Source organism: Pristiophorus japonicus, chromosome 9 (assembly GCF_044704955.1).
Source record: "Pristiophorus japonicus isolate sPriJap1 chromosome 9, sPriJap1.hap1, whole genome shotgun sequence".
Taxonomy (NCBI): Eukaryota; Metazoa; Chordata; class Chondrichthyes; family Pristiophoridae; genus Pristiophorus; species Pristiophorus japonicus.
In genome coordinates, this window is record NC_091985.1 from 35,732,895 (window position 1) to 35,753,582 (window position 20,688).

A 20,688-nucleotide genomic window follows, 5' to 3' on the forward strand; every position below is an offset into this window, starting at 1 on the left:
GGGCACAGAAAAATCTTACCTACATTGAAGAAATCAGCGCAGGTATCCAGAAATAGGGAGGGGTGAAGGTGAGTGAGAGGATACTAAAGCACTAAATACCTTCACAACATCAGCACAACATCACAACATCTTCAGCACAACAGCTGCACAGCATCATCAAAAATAAATGAAAGATAAATCAGCTACTGAAAATAGAGCAGTCCTACCTTGCCGACCAACTAGCCCTCCCGCCAGGGCTAGGGGCGGCAGGCACGCATGACTGTAGGGGTGAGGGATTTTTACTTTTTACAGTTGTCCCTAAATGTTGCGTGGTCCTAATGGAGCATGATTCAGTTTTAATGCAACATATCTTTTATTGGATATTTTATAGTGCACTTCAACGACAACAACAACAGCAACAACAGCAAAGAAAGGTTGCACTCATCTCTCACCCACATCTCGGGGAAAATGCACTTCCTGATAGGGTCGATGATGGTGGTGGGGGTGGGGTGGGGGAGTTGGGGGCCTGGCTTGGGTCTGACCGGTGGCTGGTGCATGGATTGAAGTGGGAGTGGCATTTGAGTATCCTGCCTTTGTGCCCTTATTGCACAAGCTAGTTCCCTCATGGCATCTGCCATCGTTTGCACACCCTCTGAAATGCCCGCCCTCACTTCCCGTCTCAGTGCTGAGATTTCACCCAACAGTGTCGCTACCTCATCACGCACCCCACTGACGGCCGCCACGAGTGATCTTGTGAGGGCATTGGTCTCCTCACCCAATGACACAACCTGATTAACCTCTGCTGAGGGCAGTATCTCAGGAGAGACTGGTCGGCTTCTCCTTCCCCTCGCCTTGGGTCTGCTTCGTGGCACCCTCCAATGTGAGGTGCAGGCTGGGATGGTGAGGGACTGGGTGTCCCAAGATGCATTTCACGACCGCCGCTGGGACCAGCGACCTCAGAAGGTGTGAACCTATGGAATGTTGCTGAGGAGCTCATGGAGGGTTCTGGTTGTGTGATGCCCTGTGATATGGACTGATCCATATCGCGGTCAGCATTCTCCCCTGAACACATTTCCATGGACCCCTCCTCCCCCCACCCGCCTTGGTCTGGAGCGCACGCATCTGGATCCTCTGGTGGATCTTCAGGATGTTGAGGAGTGTCTTCTTCTTCTGCAAAATACAACGTAACAGTCAAATGGTTAGCAGCACAGGAGGGGGCAGGATGGGTGGCATGAGTGGTCTGACACGTATCAGGCCAGTCAGCAGGTTGATTTGAGGGCGACTATGCATTTTAATGATTCACCCTCAACCTCGCATGTGGGTCCAGCTTGTGCAGAGCTGATTCTTTTTCTGCCTGTGCGACTCAGCAAGGCAGCAACCCTCTGTTCCAGGGGTGACAGTTGATGCAGACTTGGTGGACCACCTCCAGTTCTAAGTCTTTCCCTTTTGTTGTGGGCCAATTTCTTCTGCAAAGATGAAAATACTAATTTTCAGACATGGTCCGCTTCTGATAGGTGGGACACATACAGATGGTCACATTTTCAATTGCAATTCAATTTAAAGGTGAAGATATTACTTACGCTCACTACTTGACCAACGTCCTGCCATTTCTTCTTGCACTGGCTTCCAGATCTTGTGGTATTGACCCCAGCAGAATATTCTTCTGAAGCTAGGTTCCATCTTCTTTTCATTTCCTTGGGTGAAACTTGCCTGCCCCCCAACCAAGCCTTGCCTACCCCTAACCAAATCTCGGGCCATCTACCAACAATGGCGCTACTCGGCGCCGAGCTTGCAGACAACACTTCGCCGTAGGCAAGTAGGCTTATCGAGCTGTGCCTGGTCTCCAGTTGTCTTGGACCCCCTTGCCACTGGACCAAGACCTTGTTCAGCTAAGCCCGTGTGGTTGCCGGTGTGCAGCGGCCACCCCACGTTAAAAGAACTCACGCACAGGCATCTTCCACTTCGTCAGTATGAAGATCGGGACCGGGAATGTCAGGACCCTCATGGACAATTCCAATAGCAACAGGCCACACCGCCATAGTTGACCGGGAACTCAGACGTTTTGACATTGACATCGCCGCCCTAAGCGAGACCCGGTGGGCAGGGGAAGGCCAGTTGAAGGAACATAGTGGAGGTTATACCTTCTTCTGGAAAGGGAAACCAGAGGCAGAACGCCGCCTTCATAGAGCCGGCTTTGCCATCAAGAATGAGCTGGTCGACCGTCTCAAAGACTCCCCCTGTGGGGTTAATGAACACCTCATGACTCTTCGTCTCACCCTATCCCGGAACCAATGCGCCACAGTCATCAGTACATACGCCCCTACACTCGATGCAACGGATGAGGCTAAAGAGGGTTTTTATTCCAACCTTGAGACATCCTTGTCCCACGTCCCCAAGGGGGACAAATTGATCCTCCTGGGTGACTTTAATGTCAGTGTCGGCAAAGACACAGCCCTCTGGGGAGATGTGATTGGCAGAGAGGGGGCAGGGAAAGCCAACTCCAGTGGTACCCTACTCCTGACAAAATGTCTAGAACATGAACTCCTCATCACCAACACCCTGTTCCGCCAGAGGGACAAATACAAGGCATTGTGGCAACATCCACGCTCCAAACACTGGCATCTGTTTGACTATTTCATCGTCCGAGCCAGGGATCGCAAGGATGTGCGCATCACCTGCGCTATGACAGGAGCTGACGACTGCTGGATGGACCACCGTCTAATCCGATCCATCATCAACATTAACATTGCCCCAAAGCAGAGGGGACAGCAGAAGCAGTGCCTCAAAAAGTTAATGCCGGGCACTTAGAGACCCAGCTAAGAGAGCCCTATACAGCCAGCGCCTCACAGCTAATCTGGCGTGCCTTGATGACCCTAAGATGCTGAATCCCCATAGCGCTTGGTCTGTCCTCCAGGCCTCCATAACCAGTGCCTGTGAAGAGACACTTGGTCACTCAACCAGAAAACATCAGGACTGGTTTGATGAAAATGATCAGGAGATCGAAGAACTAATATCGCAAGCACAAAGCATTTCTGAGCCTCAACCAACAGCCCAACTCGGGAGCTGCAAAACAACATTATAGATGGCTCAAGGCTCAGGTCCAACAAAAAACCCGGGACCTAAAGAACAGGTGGTGGATGGAAAAAGCAAAAGAGATACAACAACTGGCCGATAGCCACGATATGCGAGGATTCTTCATTGCAGTCAAGGCCACCTACAGTCCAAACTCCCAAGGCCCCACCCCACTCCTGGCCAAGAACGGGGAAATACTCATCAAGGACACCGAGGCTGTCAGTGCCCGATGGAAGCAGCACTTTGAAGATCTCCTCAATCAAGACTCTGCCTTTGACTTGAGTGTTCTCGACTCCATCCCGCAGCATGCGACCCACCACCAACTCAGTGAAACTCCAACGTTGCACGAGGTTGGCAAAGCCATAAAACAGCTCAAGAATAACAAGGCTACGGGTGCGGATGGAATCCTTGCTGAGGTGCTAAAGTACGGCGGAGAAGCGCTGTTGACACAGATACATGACCTCATCTCTCTCATCTGGAGGGAGGAAAGCATGCCGGGAGATCTCAGAGATGCAGTGATTGTGACCATTTTTTTAAAAAGGGGACAAGTCCAACTGCGGCATCGACAGGGGAATCTCCCTGCTATCAGCCACTGGGAAGGTTGTCGCTAGAGTTCTCCTCAACCGTCTTCTCACTGTGGCCGAGGAGCTCCTCCCGGAATCACAGTGCAGATTACGTCCCCTACGGGGCACAACAGACATGATCTTTGCAGCGTGACAGCTGCATGAAAAATGCAGGGAGCAGCGCCAGCCCTTATATATGACCTTCTTCGATCTTACAAAGGCCTTTGACACTGTCAACCGTGAGGGTCTATGGAGCGTCCTCCTCCGTTTCGGATGTCCCCAAAAGTTTGTCAACATCCTTCGCCTGCTTCACGACGACATGCAGGCCGTGATCCTTACCAATGGATCCATCACAGACCCAATTCACGTCCGGACCGGGGTCAAACAGGGCTGCGTCATCGATCCAACCCTCTTCTCAATCTTCCTCGCCGCCATGCTCCACCTCACAATCAACAAGCTCCCCGCTGGAGTGGAACTAAACTACAGAACCAGTGGGAAGCTGTTTAACCTACGCCGCCTCCAGGCCAGGTCCAAGATCATCCCAACCTCTGTCGTTGAGCTGCAGTACGCGGATGGACGATGCCTGCGTCTGCGCACATTCTGAGGCTGAACTCCAGGATATAGTCAATGGATTCACTGAGGCATATGAAAGCATGGGCCTTACGCTTAACATCCGTAAGACAAAGGTCCTCCACCAGCCTGTCCCCGCCGCACAGCACTGCCCTCCGACCATCAAGATTCATGGCACGGCCCTCGACAACGTGGACCATTTCCCATATCTCGGAAGCCTCTTGTCAGCAAAGGCAGACATTGATGCGGAGATTCAACTTCATCTCCAGTGCACCAGTGCAGCCTTTGGTCGTCTGAGGAAAAATGTTTGAAGACCAAGCCCTTAAATCTATCACCAAGCTCATAGTCTACAGGGCTTTAGTAATATCCACCCTCCTGTATGGATCTGAGGCATGGACGATGTACAAAAGGCACCTCAAGTCGCTGGAAACATATCACCAATGATGTCTCCGTAAGATCCTGCGGATCCCTTGGGAGGACAGGCACACCAACTTCAGTGTCCTCGACCAGGCTAACATCCCCAGTATTGAAAAACTGACCACACGCGATCAACTTTGCTGGGCAGGCCACATAGTTCGCATGCCAGATGCGAGACTCCCTAAACAAATGCTTTATGCGGAGCTCCGTCATGGTAAACAGGCCAAAGGTGGGCAGCGGAAGCATTAAAAGGACACCCTTAAAGCCTCCCTGGTAAAGTGCGACATCACCACTGACACCTGGGAGACCCTGGCCGAAGACCACCTGAGGTGGTGAAAGTGCATCCGGGAGGGCGTTGAGTTCTGCGAGTCTCAACGCAAAGAGCGTGAAGAGATGAAGCGCAGACAGCGGAAGGAGCACATGGCAAACCAGCCCCATCCACCCCTTTCCTCGACGAATGTCTGTCCCACCTGTAACAGGGTCTGTGGCTCTCGTATTGGACTGTTCAGCCGCCAGAGAATTCACTTTGGGAGTGGAAGCAAGTCTTCCTCGATTCCGAGGGACTGTCTATGATGATGATGATCTTCTCATTTCCTTGGGTGAAACTTTTGACGGACCACTCTTGCTGATATCCAGCTCCAGCCATTTCTCCTCAATGGCAGTCACTAGTTTCTCCACTTCCTCATGGAGGAAATTCTTTGTTCGTCTTGCACGCTCCTGTGCCATTCGTGTGTTGAACTCACACTCAGGTAATGTTCAAAAATCACACTTCTCACCTTTCTTTCACCTATCCAGCACTCCTTTCCACTCCCTCAGCCACACAAAAATCAATTTTTAAACCTTACCTTTATACATGCTCCATTACCAATGATAATGAGGACACTCTCCCTTTAATTGGCCGATTGTCAAACTTCCTGTTACACTGTGCATGCGCGCACGCTGAAACGCCCATTGCGCATGCACGCACGCTCAAACAGACATGCGTCCCCCTGCCGGCAGTCCACAAAACGCTGGGCCCAAGCCCCGTCCCCCTGCCAGTCACGCTCAGCAAGCGCGGCCGAAACTCTGCCTCCTGCAGGCTCTACAGCGCCACGCCGATGGATCCGGACAGCGAGGGAGCGGCCAACTTAACAGGTACATTTTTGGCGTTTTTTTGCCCCAAAAAGTTGCCGTGCCACCCCTAACTACGTCGCTCTAGGCAGCTGGGGAAATTTGGGCCCTATAAGAGCAGCACATACATCTTTCCCAAAGTAATCAAAGATGCAATGAAAACGTGTTGTTTCCTCTTCCTGTGCAAAAGTAGAGCTTGGCATCAAAGTCCTTGCAGAACACCAAGCACAGTACAAAGACATCAGTGTCAGGACTGTTTATGATGACATGCTCACTGGAACTGGCAGCAAATGCGCGTTGAAGCAGTAGTCGTGTGTTGGCTTCTTCCTGATTGGAGAACAGTGCTGGGATTGATATCACTTGCAGATCTGTTTTGCTCATTCTGACCTATAGCATGACACTCACTTCTGTGTCGAACAAAGAGTGTTGTATCATCAATAATCTCCTTTGCAGACTTGCACCATCTTTCATAGAGGAACTGGAGAAGATTTTCGTTGTTGTCACCACAAGACAGAAATTTTGTCTACTGCTTCGGAATTTTCTGGTCAAGAGAGAAGATTTTGGTAATTTGCATTCCTCCAACTGACCTCCATCCCCTTTCACCACTTATGATGCTGTTGTCTTTTTCTGTGTGGAATAAAGTGGATCACTCTGGACTTATCCATCTTTGCTTGTCTCATAAGAACTTTGGCTCCAGGATTCATGCTGGTATCCATGTCTGTGTCAGTCTCACTTGTGCTTGTGCTTATTTCTGAAAGCAAATCTCTGACTACCTTCTCAATAACTTCTTCTGTTGCAAGACCTTCTACAAAAACAAGATCACTCTCATTACTGTGTGATGATTGGACAAATTTCAGGAAAGTGTTAAGTATGGAAGAACTCCACAAGATTGAGTATTGTGAGCTAAAACTGATGTGACCTTAGTCTCTTTAATACAACTCCAGAGTGCCTAAGCAGCATGGCAGACAACCTTTTATACTCCCTTGCACGAGGTGTGCAGGTGACCCTTGGACGTCCAGCAGTTGCGCCCTCTGGTGGCAAGTCTTACATAGTTACAATGTTTACATACATAACATCACTCCCTCCAAAGTCTTTGATACAAATTATTTACAAGTTGAGATGATCCAGGGCCCTATGCTCCCTGGTTGATCGTCTGAGTTCAAACTCTGGCATGGGTGAGTTGGTCGGACCATTGCTGCACTGTGGTGCGGCTGGTCTGACAGGACTGTTGGGAATGGTGGGTTCATCCTCTTGATTGACAGCGAGGTCGATTGCTGGTTGGGTGTGTGTTGGTGGATCGATGATGGTGATGTCCTCTTCAAGTTGTTCCTGGTTGTCAGTGAACCGCAGTTTGGTCTGATCCAAATGCTTTCTGCACGTTTGTCCATTCAATAGTTTGACTATAAACACTCTATTCCCCTCCTTGGCCAAGACAGTGCCAGCAATCCATTTGGGACCATGACCGTAATTCAGGACAAACACAGGGCCGTTAACATCAATGTCACGCGATACAGCCACGCGATCGTGGTACATGTTTTGCTGGTGACGCCGGGTTTCCACATGATCAGTTAGATCCGGGTGGACTAGGGAGAGCCTGGTTTTGAGTGCTCTCTTCATTAACAATTCTGCAGGGGGAGCCCTAGTGAGCGAGTGGGGTCGCATCTGGTAGCTGAGTAGAACCCAAGATAAGCGGGTCTGCAAGGAGCCTTCCATCACGCGTTTCAAGCTCTGCTTGATAGTTTGTGTTATGTTTATAATAACTCCACAAGACTGTATATCTTAAGCTCAAACTGTTGTGACCTTGGTCTCTTTATTGTAACTCCAGAGTGAGGAGGCAGCATGGCAGACTGTCTTTTATACCTGCTTGCCCAGGGTGTGCAGGTGACCCTTGGGTTTCCCACAGGTGTGCCCCCTGGTGGCAAGTCTTACACATTGGTAATGTTTACATACATAACATCATTCCCCCACCCCCCACACAAAGTCTTATGTACAAGTAATTTACAAGTTGAGGCGATCCAGGGCTCTGCGTTCCCGGGTTGATTGCCTGAGTTGAAGTCCTGGCATGGGTGAGTTGGTTGGATCATTGCTGCTCTGCGGTGTGGCTGGTCTGATCGGACTGTCGGGCATGGTGGGTTCATCCTCATGGTTGACAGTGAGGTCGATTACTGATTGGGTGTGTGTTGGTGGATCAATGATGGTAATATCCTCTTCAAACTGTTCTTGGTTGTCAGTGAATCATAGTTTGGTCTGATCCAAGTGCTTTCTGCATGTTTGTCCGTTCAAAAGTTTGACAACAAACACTCTATTCCCCTCCTTGGCTAAAACAGTGCCAGCAACCCATTTGGGACCATGACCAGAATGAATAACAAATACAGGGTCATTAACTTCAATGTCACGTGATACAGCCGCGCGATCGTGGTACATGTTATGCCGGTGACGCTGGGTTTCTACATGATCATTGCGATTCGGGTGGACTAAGGAGAGCCCGGTTTTGAGTGCTCTCTTCATTAGCAATTCTGCGAGGGGAACCCTGGTAAGCGAGTGGGGTCGCGTGCAATAGCTGAGCAGAATCCGAGATAACCGGGTCTGCAGGGAACCGTCCGTCATGCATTTCAAGCTCTGCTTGATAGTTTGGACTGCTCGTTCCGCTGGACCATTGGATGCGGGCTTAAACGGCGCAGACCTCACATGCTTGATACCATTGCGGATCATGAACTCGTTGAATTCCGAGCTGGTGAAGCATGGTCCATTGTCACTAACAAGGACGTCGGGCAAACCATGGGTGGCGAACGTGGCCCGGAGGTTTTCAATGGTGGCAGTGGACGTACATGACGACATTATTGTACATTCAATCCATTCAGAGTAAGCGTCTACTGCTACGAGGAACATCTTTCCTAGAAAGGGGCCAGCGAAATCGATGTGGACCCTTGACCACGGTTTGGAGGGCCATGACCACCGACTCAGTGGTGCCTCCCTTGGTGCATTGCTCAACTGTGAGCAAGTGTTGCATTGGTGTACGCATGACTCCAATTCCGAGTCAATGCCGGGCCACCAAACGTGTGACCTGGCGATAGCCTTCATCATGTCTATGCCTGGGTGGGTACTGTGAAGGTCATGTATAAATGTTTCCCTGCCTTTTTTTGGCAAAATTACACGATTCCCCCATAGGAGACAGTCCGAATGGATGGACATTTTGTCCTTGCGTCGGTGGAACGGCTTCATTTCGTCTTGCATTTCCTCTGGGACCGCCGACCAGCTCCCATTGAGGATGCAGCTTTTTATTTGTGATAGCATTGGGTCCTGGCTAGTCCAGGTCCTGATCTGGCGAGCCGTGACGGGTGACCCCTTGCTCTCAAAAGCATCCATTACAAGGAGCAAGTCTGCGGGTTGCGCCATTTCCACCCCGGTGGTGGACAATGGTAGCCGACTGAGGGCACCCGCACAGTTCTCAGTGCCTGGTCTGTGGCAGATTACATAATCATACGCAGGTAATGTTAGTGCCCATCTTTGATGCGGGATGAAGCATTGGTGTTAATACCTTTGCTTTCTGACAACAACGAAATGATCGACTTGTGGTCGGTTTCGAGCTTGAACCGGAACCCAAATAGGTATTGGTGCATTTTCTTAACCCCGTATACGCATGCTAATGCTTCTTTTTCAACCATACTGTAGGCTCTTTCAACCTTAGATAAGCTTCTGGATGCAAATGCAACTGGTTGCAGTTTGCCTGACCCATTGGCTTGCTGTAACAGACAACCAACCCCGTACGAAGATGCATCACGCTAGTACCAAATGTTTACATGGGTCACACAACACAAGTAACTTGTTAGAACATAGCAAGTTTCTGGCCTTATTAAAGGCTGTCTCTTGCAAGGGTTCCAGCAAAATGCTCAACCCCAGTAGAAAGTTACCAAAATAGTTGAGGAGTCCCAGGAATGAACACAGCTCCGTCACATTCTGTGGTCTGGGTGCATTCTTGATGGCCTCCATCTTGGAGTCCGTGGGTCTGATGCCGTCCGCCGCAGTCTTTCTCCCCAGAAATTCGACCTCTGGTGCCAGGAATACACACTTGGAGCATTTCAACCTGAGTCCCACTCTGTCCAGTCGCTTGAGAACCTCTTCCAGGTTGTGCAAATGTTCGGTGGTGTTGTGGCCAGTGATCAAGATGTCATCTTGGAACGCCAAGGTGCATGGAACCGATTTTAGCAGACTCTCCATGTTCCTCTGGAAGATGGCCGCCGCCAAACGAATCCCAAAGGAGCATCTGTAGTATATGAACAATCCTCTGTGCGTGTTGATACACGTCAATTTTTTTGAAGGTTCAGCCAGCTCCTGTGTCATGTAAGCAGAGGTTAGATCCAGCTTGGTGAATGACTTCCCCCCTGCTAGTGTTGTAAACAGGTCATCCGCTTTGGGTAGTGGATACTGGTCCTGTAACGAGACTATGTTGATCGTTACTTTGTAGTCCCCGCAGATTCTGACCGTCCCATCACTCTTCAACACCAGTACAATTGGACTTGTTGAACTCGACTGGCGATATGATACCCTCTCGATGAAGTCTGTCCAGCTCGATCTCGACTTTCTCTCGCATCATGTATGGAACCACTCGGGCCTTGTGATGAATGGGTCGTGCATCAGGAACTAGATGGATCTGCACTTTGGCGTCTGTGAAATTGCCGATGCCTGGCTCGAATAACGACGGGAATTTGTTTAGCACTTGGGCACATGAGGCGTCATCCTCCGAAGACAGTGCTTTGATGTCATCCCAGTTCCATCGGATCTTTCCTAGCCAGCTTCTGCTGAACAGCGTTGGGCCATCGCCTGGTACAATCCATAATGATAAATCATGTACAGCTCCATTGTACGATACCTTCACTGCCGCACTGCCAATGACTGGTATGAGCTCTTTGGTGTAAGTGCGCAGCTTGGTGTGGATCGGACTTAGTTTTGGCCTTTGTGCCTTGTTGCCCCACAGTTTCTCAAAAGCCATCTGGCTCATAATTGACTGACTCGCCCATGTATCCAATTCCATGGAAACTGGAATGCCATTTAATTTGACTTTTAACATTATCGGAGGGTTTTTGGTGGTGAAGGTGTGTACCCCATACACTTCCTCTTCAGCCTCGGGTTGAGTTGCCTCTCTTACTCATTCAGCGTGATCCGCGCCGGATCAGACATCTTCTGCAGACTCTGCCACGTGGTGAGTTGCAGCATGTTTGCACATTCGCTGGAGGTGCCCCATTGTTCCACAGCCCTTGCACACGTAGTGCTTGAATCGACATTGATGAGCTCGATAATTACCCGTGCAGTACCAACGTGGTGCTAATGGAATCTGAGTCATCCTAGGTCTGGCCTCTGTGGGAATGTAGGCCCTGCCATCTACAGTTCTGGCTGCTGAAGGCATTATTTTATGGACAGTACTTGCCGGTGAGTTCCGATGCTGCAATGATATCCATTTAGTGTTATCGTTCGTGGACATAAAAGCCTGGGCTATCGTGATGGCCTTGCTCAGATCTAGGGATTCGGCAGACAGCAGTTTGTGAAGAATGACCTCGTGGCCGATTCCAAGCATGAAAAAGTCCTGCAACATTTCCCCCAAAAATCCAGCAAATACACACGGTCCCACAAGGTGTCTTAGATCGGCGGCATAGCTCGCCACGTCCTGGCCCTCGGAGTGGTGGTGCATGTAAAAGTGATACCTGGCCATCAAGATGCTCTCCTTCGGCTTGAGGTGTTCCCGAAACAGCATGCACAACTCTTCATATGTCTTGTCCGTTGATTTCCTCAGTGCTAGCAGATTTTTGATGAGGCTATATATCATGGACCCGCAAACGGTGAGGAGAATCGCCCTGCGCTTGATCGTGGTTTCTGCCTTTTCCCGCTCGTTGGCCACGAAGTACTGGTCAAGATGCTCAACGAGGGCTTCCAAATCATCACCCTCAACAAATCTCTCAAGAATACCAATGGCAGCCGTAACTGTGTGAAAGTTCGTGATCTGTTACTCGTTGTCAATTGTTATGTTTATAATAACTCCACAAGACTGTACATTGTAAGCTCAAACTGTTGTGACCTTGGTCTTATTATTGTAACTCCAGAGTGAGGAGGCAACATGGTAGACTGCCTTTTATACCTGCTTGCCCAGGGTGTGCAGGTGACCCTTGGGTCTCCCACAGGTGCGCCCCCGATGGCAAGACTTACACATTGGTAATGTTTACATACATAACAGTTTGGACTGCCCGTTCCGCTTGACCATTGGATGCGGGCTTAAACAGGGCAGACCTGACATGCTTGATGCCATTGCAAGCCATAAACTTGTTGAATTCCGAGCTGGTGAAACATGGTCCATTGTCACTGACAAAGGCGTCGGGCAAGCCATGGGTGGCGAACATAGCCCGGAGGCTTTCAATGGTGGCAGTGGATGTGCTGGATGACATGATTATGCATTCAATCCATTTAGAGTAAGCGTCCACTACAACTAAAAACATCTTTCCGAGAAAGGGGCCAGCAAAATCTACGTGGATCCTGGACCACGGTTTGGAGGGCCATGACCACAGACTCAATGGAGCCTCGTTTGATGCATTGCTCAATTGTGAGCACGTGTTGCACTGGTGTACGTATGACTCTAAGTCCGAGTCAATGCCGGGCCACCAAACATGCGACCTGGCTATATCCTTCATCATGACTATGCCTGGCTGGGTATTGTGTAGGTCACGTATAAATGTTTCCCTACCTTTTTTTGGCAAAACCACGCGATTACCCCATAAGAAACAATCCGATTGGATGGACATTTCATCTTTGCGTCGGTGAAATGACTTCATTTCATCTTGCATTTCCCCGGAAACGGACGACCAGCTCCCATTGAGAATGCAACTTTTTATGAATGATAGCACAGGATCCTGGCTGGTCCAGGTTCTGATCTGGCGAGCAGTGACGGGTGATCCCTCGCTCTCAAAAGCGTCCATGACCAGAAGCAGGTCTGCGGGCTGCGCCATTTCCACCCCGGTAGTGGTCAATGGTAGCCCACTGAGGACATCAGCACAGTTCTCCGTGCCTGGTCTATGGTGGATAACATAGTCACAGGCGGACAATGTTAGTGCCCATCTTTGGATGCGGGACGAAGCATTGGTGTTTATACCTTTGCTTTCTGAAAACAGCGAAATGAGCGGTTTGTGGTCGGTTTCAAGCTCAAACCGAAGTCCAAATAGGTATTTGTGCATTTTCTTAACCCCATTTCCACGTCTAGAAGTCTGTCTAAGGCTCTTTCAGCCTTAGACAGACTTCTAGACGTCTATGCAACCAGTTGAAGTTTGCCCGATACATTGGTTTGCTGTAACACACAGCCGACCCCATACAAAGATGCATCACAAGCTAGCACTAATCACTTACATGGGTCATACAGTACAAGTAACTTATTAGAACAAAGTAGGTTTCTGGCCTTCTCAAAGGCTGTCTCTTGAGATTTACCCCAAACCCAGTCGTCACCCTTATGTAGCAACACTTGCAACAGTTCCAAAAAAAGTGCTTAACCCGGATAGAAAGTTACCAAAATAGTTGAGGAGTTCCAGGAATGAATGCAGCTCCGTCACATTCTGTGGTCTGGGTGCATTCTTGATGACCTCTGTCTTTGAGTCCGTGGGTCTGATGCCGTCTGCTGCAATCTTTCCCAAAAAAAATTCGACCTCTGGCACCAGGAAAACACACGTGGAGTGTTTCAGACTGAGTCCCACTCTGTCTAGTTGACTAAGAACCTCTTCCAGGTTGTGCAAGTGTTCGGTGGTGTCACGACCGGTGATCAGGATGTCGTCTTGAAACATAACGGTGTGCGAAACCAATTTTGGCAGACTCTCCATGTTCCTCTGGAAGATGGCAGCAGCCGAGCGAATCCCAAAAGGGTGCCTGTAGTATATAAACAGCCCTTTGTGCGTCAATCTTTTCGAAGATTCAGCCAGCTCCTGTGTCATGTAGGCAGAGGTTTGGTCAAACTTGGTGAATGACTTCTCCCCTGCTAACGTTGCGAACAGGTCATCCGCTTTGGGTAGCGGGTACTGGTCCTGTAACGAGACTCTGTTGATCGTTATCTTGTAGTCTCTGCAGATTCTGACCATGCCATTGCTTTTCAACACCGGAACAATCGGACTGGCCCACTTGTTGAACTCTACTGACGAAACGATTCCCTCTCGTTGAAGTCTGTCCAGTTCGATCTCGACTTTCTCCCTCATCATACATGAAACCGCTTGAGCCTTGTGATGAACGGGCCTTGCATCGGGGACTAGATGGATCTGCACCTTGGCACCTTTGAAGTTGCCGATGCTTGGTTCAAATAGTGATGGAAACTTGCTCAGCACTTGGGTGCACGAGGCATCATCCACTGAGGACAGTGCTTTGATGTCTTCCCAGTTCCATTGAATATTTCCCAGCCAACTTCTGCCGAATAGCGTAGGGCCATCGCCTGGTACAATCCACAGTGATAAATCATCCATCATACGATACCTTAACTGCCGCACTGCCAATGACTGGTATGAGCTCTTTGGGGTAGGCGCGCAGCTTTGTCTGAATCAGGCTCAGTTTGGGCCTTTGTGCCTTGTTGCCCCACAGTTTCTCAAAAGCCTTCTGGCTCATAATTGACTGACTGGCCCCTGTGTCCAACTCCATTGATACCCGAATACCATTCAATTTTACTTTCAGCATAATAGGAGGGCTCTTGGTGGTGAAGGTGTGTACCCTTGGGTTGAGTTGCCTCTCTTGTTTGTTCTGCGTGATCCGCGCCGGATCGATCATCCTCTGCCGACCCTGCCACGTGGTGAGTCGCAGCACGTCTGCACATTCGCTGGAGGTGCCCCATTGTTTCGCAGCCTTTGCACACGTAGTGCTTGAATCGACATTGATGGGCTCGATGATTACCCCCGCAGCACCAACATGGTGCTAATGGATTTGCATTCATGCTCGATGACAGACTCTGAGTCATCCTAGGTCTTGCAGCTGCAGACGTGTAGGCCCTGCCATATGCAGTTCCGCCTGCTAGCGACATTATTTTATGCACAGTACTTGCCGGTGAGCTTCGATGCTGGTAAGATATCTATCTGGTATTATTGCTCATGGATATGAATGCCTGGGCTATCGTGATGGCCTTGCTCAGAGCTAGGGATTCAGCAGACAGCAGTTTGCGAAGAATGACCTCGTGGCTGATGCCAAGCACAAAAATGTCCCGCAGCATTTCCCCCAAAAATCCAGCAAATTTGCAAGTTCCCACAAGGCGTCTCATGTCGGCGACCTAACTCGCCACGTCCTGGCCCTCGGAGCGGTGGTGCGTGTAGAAGCGAAAACTGGCCATTAAGACGCTGTCCTTCGGCTTGAGGGAGTTCCGAACCAGCGTACACAACTCTGTATATGTCTTCTCCGTTGGTTTCTCCAGTGCTAGCAGATTCTTGATGAGGCCGTATATTGTGGACCCACACACGGTGAGGAGAATCGCCCTGTGCTTGATCGATTTATCGTCCCCATCCAGCTCGGTGACCACGAAGTACTGGTCGAGACGCTCAATGAAGATTTCCCAATCATCACCCTCTACAAATCTCTCTGACATACCAACGGCAGTCATGACCGTGTGAAAGTTCGTAATCTGATACACATCGCCAATTGTTAAGTATGGAAGAACTCCACAAGACTGAGTACTGTGAGCTAAAACTGATGTGACCTTAGTCTCTTTAATACAACTCCAGAGTGCCTAAGCAGCATGGCAGGCAACCTTTTATACTCCCTTGCACGAGGTGTGCAGGTGACGCTTGGACCTCCAACAGTTGCACCCTCTGGTGGCAAGTCTTACAGTTACAATGTTTACATACATAATAGAAAGGATAAGATTTCTGCATTCTATATTTAAGATTATACGTTTTTTAAAAAGAAGCATCGATACCCTCTTTCTCAAAAATGCATTTCTTAAACAAATTGTTCAGCTTTGTCATTCTAAGAACTTCACGGATTTTTAAAATCCCGCCCTCTATCATCATAGCACAGAAGTGCCTATATCCTGTCTGGTCGAGGTTGCCTTCTGGAGGGTCTTCCTGTTCCTTTCTGGTCAGAAATCTGGTGTAGTTCTGGTAGCAGCTAAGATGATACCTTGCTTCTAAGATGATATCATTCTACCATAATATGGTAGAATTCTTCATTAAGATGGAGAGTGACACAGTTAATTCAGAGACTAGGGTCCTGAACTTAAAGAAAGATAACTTCAATGGTATGAGATGTGAATTGGCTAGGATAGACTGGTGAATGATATTTAAGGGGTTAACGGTGGATAGGCAATGGCAGACATTTAAATATCACATGGATGAACTTGAACAATTGTATATCCCTATCTGGCATAAAAATAAAACGGGGAAGGTGGCTCAACCGTGGCTAACAAGGGAAATTAGGGATTGTGTTAAATCCAAGAGGTATATAAGGGTTAGGGTTAGGGTTAGGTCTAGCAAACCTGAGGACTGGGAGAAATTTAGAATTCAGCAGAGGGTTTAATTAGGAAGGGGGAAAATAGAGTATGAGAGTAAGCTTGCAGGTAACATAAAAATTGACTGCAAAAGCTTCTATAGATATGTGAAGAGAAAAAGATTAGTGAAGACAAATGTAAGTCCCTTGCAGTCAGAATCAGGTGAATTTATAATGGGAACAAAGAAATGGCAGACCAATTGAACAAATACTTTGGTTCTGTCTTCACTAAGGAAGACACAAATAACCTTCCGGAAATACTAGGAGACTGAGGGTCCAGCAAAAAGGAGGAACTGAAGGAAATCCTTATTAATCAAGAAATTGTGTTTGGGAAATTGATGGGATTGAAGGCCGATAAATCCCCAGGGCCTGATAGTCTGCATCCCAGAGTACTTAAGGAAGTGGCCCTAGAAATAGTGGCTGCATTAGTGATTATTTTCCAACAGTCTATCGACTCTGGATCAGTTCCTATGGACTGGAGGGTAGCTAATGTAACCCCACTTTTAAAAAAAAGGAGGGAGAGAGAAAACAGGGAATTATAGAGCGGTTAGCCTGATATCGGTAATGGGGAAAATGTTGGAATTAATTATTAAAGATGTAATAGCAGCGCATTTGGAAAGCAGTGACAGGATTGGTCCAGATCAGCATGGATTTATGAAAGGGAAATCATGCTTGACAAATCTTCTAGAATTTTTTGAGGATAGAAACATAGAAACATAGAAAATAGGTGCAGGAGCAGGCCATTCAGCCCTTCTAGCCTGCACCGCCATTCAATGAGTTCATGGCTGAACATGAAATTTCAGTACCCCATTCCTGCTTTCTCGCCATAACCCTTGATCCCCCGAGTATTAAGGACTTCATCTAACTCCCTTTTGAATATATTTAGTGAATTGGCCTCAACTACTTTCTGTGGTAGAGAATTCCACAGGTTCACCACTCTCTGGGTGAAGAAGTTTCTCCTCATCTCGGTCCTAAATGGCTTACCCCTTATCCTCACACTGTGACCCCTGGTTCTGGACTTCCCCAACATTGGGAACATTCTTCCTGCATCTAACCTGTCTAAACCCGTCAGAATTTTAAACGTTTCCATGAGGTCCCCTCTCATTCTTCTGAACTCCAGTGAATACAAGCCCACTTGATCCAGTCTTTCTTGATAGGTCAGTCCTGCCATCCCGGGAATCAGTCTGGTGAATCTTCGCTGCACTCCCTCAATAGCCTGTGGAATTCTCTACCACAGAAAGTTGTTGAGGCCAATTCACTAAATATATTCAAAAGGGAGTTAGATGAAGTCCTTACTACTCGGGGGGTCAAGGGGTATGGTGAGAAAGCAGGAATGGGGTACTGAAGTTGAATGTTCAGCCATGAACTCATTGAATGGCGGTGCAGGCTAGAAGGGCCGAATGGCCTACTCCTACACCTATTTTCTATGTTTCTATGTTTCTATGGATTCAAATCCCCTCGCTATGAAGGCCAACATGCCATTTGCTTTCTTAACCGCCTGCTGTACCTGCATGCTAACCTTCAATGACTGATGTACCATGACACCCAGGTCTCTTTGCACCTCCTTTTCCTAATCCGCCACCATTCAGATAATAGTCTGTCTCTCTGTTTTTACCACCAAAGTGGATAACCTCACATTTATCCACATTATACTTCATCTGCCATGCATTTGCCCACTCACCTAACCTATCCAAGTCACTCTGCAGCCTAATAGCATCCTCCTCGCAGCTCACACTGCCACCCAACTTAGTGTCATCCGCAAATTTGGAGATACTGCATTTAATCCCCTCGTCTAAATCATTAATGTACAATGTAAACAGCTGGGGCCCCAGCACAGAACCTTGCGGCACCCCACTAGTCACTGCCTGCCATTCTGAAAAGTACCCGTTTACTCCTACTCTTTGCTTCCTGTCTGACAACCAGTTCTCAATCCACGTCAGCACACTACCCCCAATCCCATGTGCTTTAACTTTGCACATTAATCTCTTGTGTGGGACCTTGTCGAAAGCCTTCTGAAAGTCCAAATATACCACATCAACTGGTTCTCCCTTGTCCACTTTACTGGAAACATCCTCAAAAAATTCCAGAAGATTTGTCAAGCATGATTTCCCTTTCACAAATCCATGCTGACTTGGACCTATCATGTCACCATTTTCCAGATGCACTGCTATGACATCCTTAATAATTGATTCCATCATTTTACCCACTACTGAGGTCAGGCTGACCGGTCTATAATTCCCTGTTTTCTCTCTCCCTCCTTTTTTAAAAAGTGGGGTTACATTGGCTACCCTCCACTCCATAGGAACTGATCCAGAGTCAATGGAATGTTGGAAAATGACTGTCAATGCATCTGCTATTTCCAAGGCCACCTCCTTAAGTACTCTGGGATGCAGTCCATCAGGCCCTGGGGATTTATCGGCCTTCAATCCCATCAATTTCCCCAACACAATTTCCCAACTAATAAAGATTTCCCTCAGTTCCCCCTCCTTACTAGACCCTCTGACCCCTTTTATATCCGGAAGGTTGTTTGTATCCTCCTTAGTGAATACCGAACCAAAGTACTTGTTCAATTGGTCTGCCATTTCTTTGTTCCCCGTTATGACTTCCCCTGATTCTGACTGCAGGGGACCTACGTTTGTCTTTACTAACCTTTTTCTCTTTACATACCTATAGAAACTTTTGCAATCCGCCTTAATGTTCCCTGCAAGCTTCTTCTCGTACTCCATTTTCCCTGCCCTAATCAAACCCTTTGTCCTCCTCTGCTGAGTTCTAAATTTCTCCCAGTCCCCAGGTTCGCTGCTATTTCTGGCCAATTTGTATGCCACTTCCTTGGCTTTAATACTATCCCTGATTTCCCTAGATAGCCACGGTTGAGCCACCTTCCCTTTTTTATTTTTACGCCAGACAGGAATGTACAATTGTTGTAATTCATCCATGCGGTCTCTAAATGTCTGCCATTGCCCATCCACAGTCAACCCCCTAAGTATCATTCGCCAATCTATCCTAGCCAATTCACGCCTCATACCTTCAAAGTTACCCTTCTTTAAGTTCTGGACCATGGTCTCTGAATTTACTGTTTCATTCTCCATCCTAATGCAGAATTCCACCATATTATGGTCACTCTTCCCCAAGGGGCCTCGCACAATGAGATTGCTAATTAATCCTCTCTCATTACACAACACCCAGTCTAAGATGGCCTCCCCCCTAGTTGGTTCCTCAACATATTGGTCTAGAAAACCATCCCTTATGCACTCCAGGAAATCCTCCTCCACCGTATTGCTTCCAGTTTGGCTAGCCCAATCTATGTGCATATTAAAGTCACCCATTATAACTGCTACACCTTTATTGCATGCACCCCTAATTTCCTGTTTGATGCCCTCCCCAACATCCCTATTACTGTTTGGAGGTCTGTACACAACTCCCACTAACGTTTTTTGCCCTTTGGTGTTCTGCAGCTCTACCCATATAGATTCCACATCATCCAAGCTAATGTCTTTCCTAACTATTGCATTAATCTCCTCTTTTACCAGCAATGCTACCCCACCTCCTTTTCCTTTTATTCTATCCTTCCTGAATGTTGAATACCCCTGAATGTTGAGTTCCCAGCCCTGATCATCCTGGAGCCACGTCTCCGTAATCCCAATCACATCATATTTGTTAACATCTATTTGCACAATTAATTCATCCACCTTATTGCGGATACTCCTTGCATTAAGACACAAAGCCTTCAGGCTTGTTTTTTTAACACCCTTTGTCCTTTTAGAATTTTGCTGTACAGTGGCCCTTTTTGTTCTTTGCCTTGGGTTTCTCTGCCCTCCACTTTTCCTCATCTCCTTTCTGTCTTTTGCTTTTGCCTCCTTTTTGTTTCCCTCTGTCTCCCTGCATTGGTTCCCATCCCCCTGCCATATTAGTTTAAATCCTCCCCAACAGTACTAGCAAACACTCCCCCTAGGACATTGGTTCCGGTCCTGCCCAGGTGCAGACCGTCCGGTTTGTACTGGTCCCACCTCCCCCAGAACCGGTCCCAATGCCCCAGGAATTTGAATCCCTCCCTGCTGCACCACTGCTCAAGCCATGTATTCATCTGCGCTATCCTGCGATTCCTACTCTGACTATCACGTGGCACTGGTAGCAATCCCGAGATTACTACTTTTGAGGTCCTACTTTTTAATTTAGCTCCTAGCTCCTTAAATTCATTTCGTAGGACCTCATCCCAATGTGCACCACGACAACTGGCTGTTCTCCCTCCCATTTCAGAATGTCCTGCACCCGCTCCGAGACATCCTTGACCCTTGCACCAGGGAGGCAACATACCATCCTGGAGTCTCGGTCGCGGCCGCAGAAACGCCTATCTATTCCCCTCACCATTGAATCCCCTATCACTATTGCTGTCCCACTCTTTTTCTTGCCCTCCTGTGCAGCAGAGCCAGCCACGGTGCCATGAACTTGGCTGCTGCTGCCCTCCCCTGATGAGTCATTCCCCTCAACAGTACTC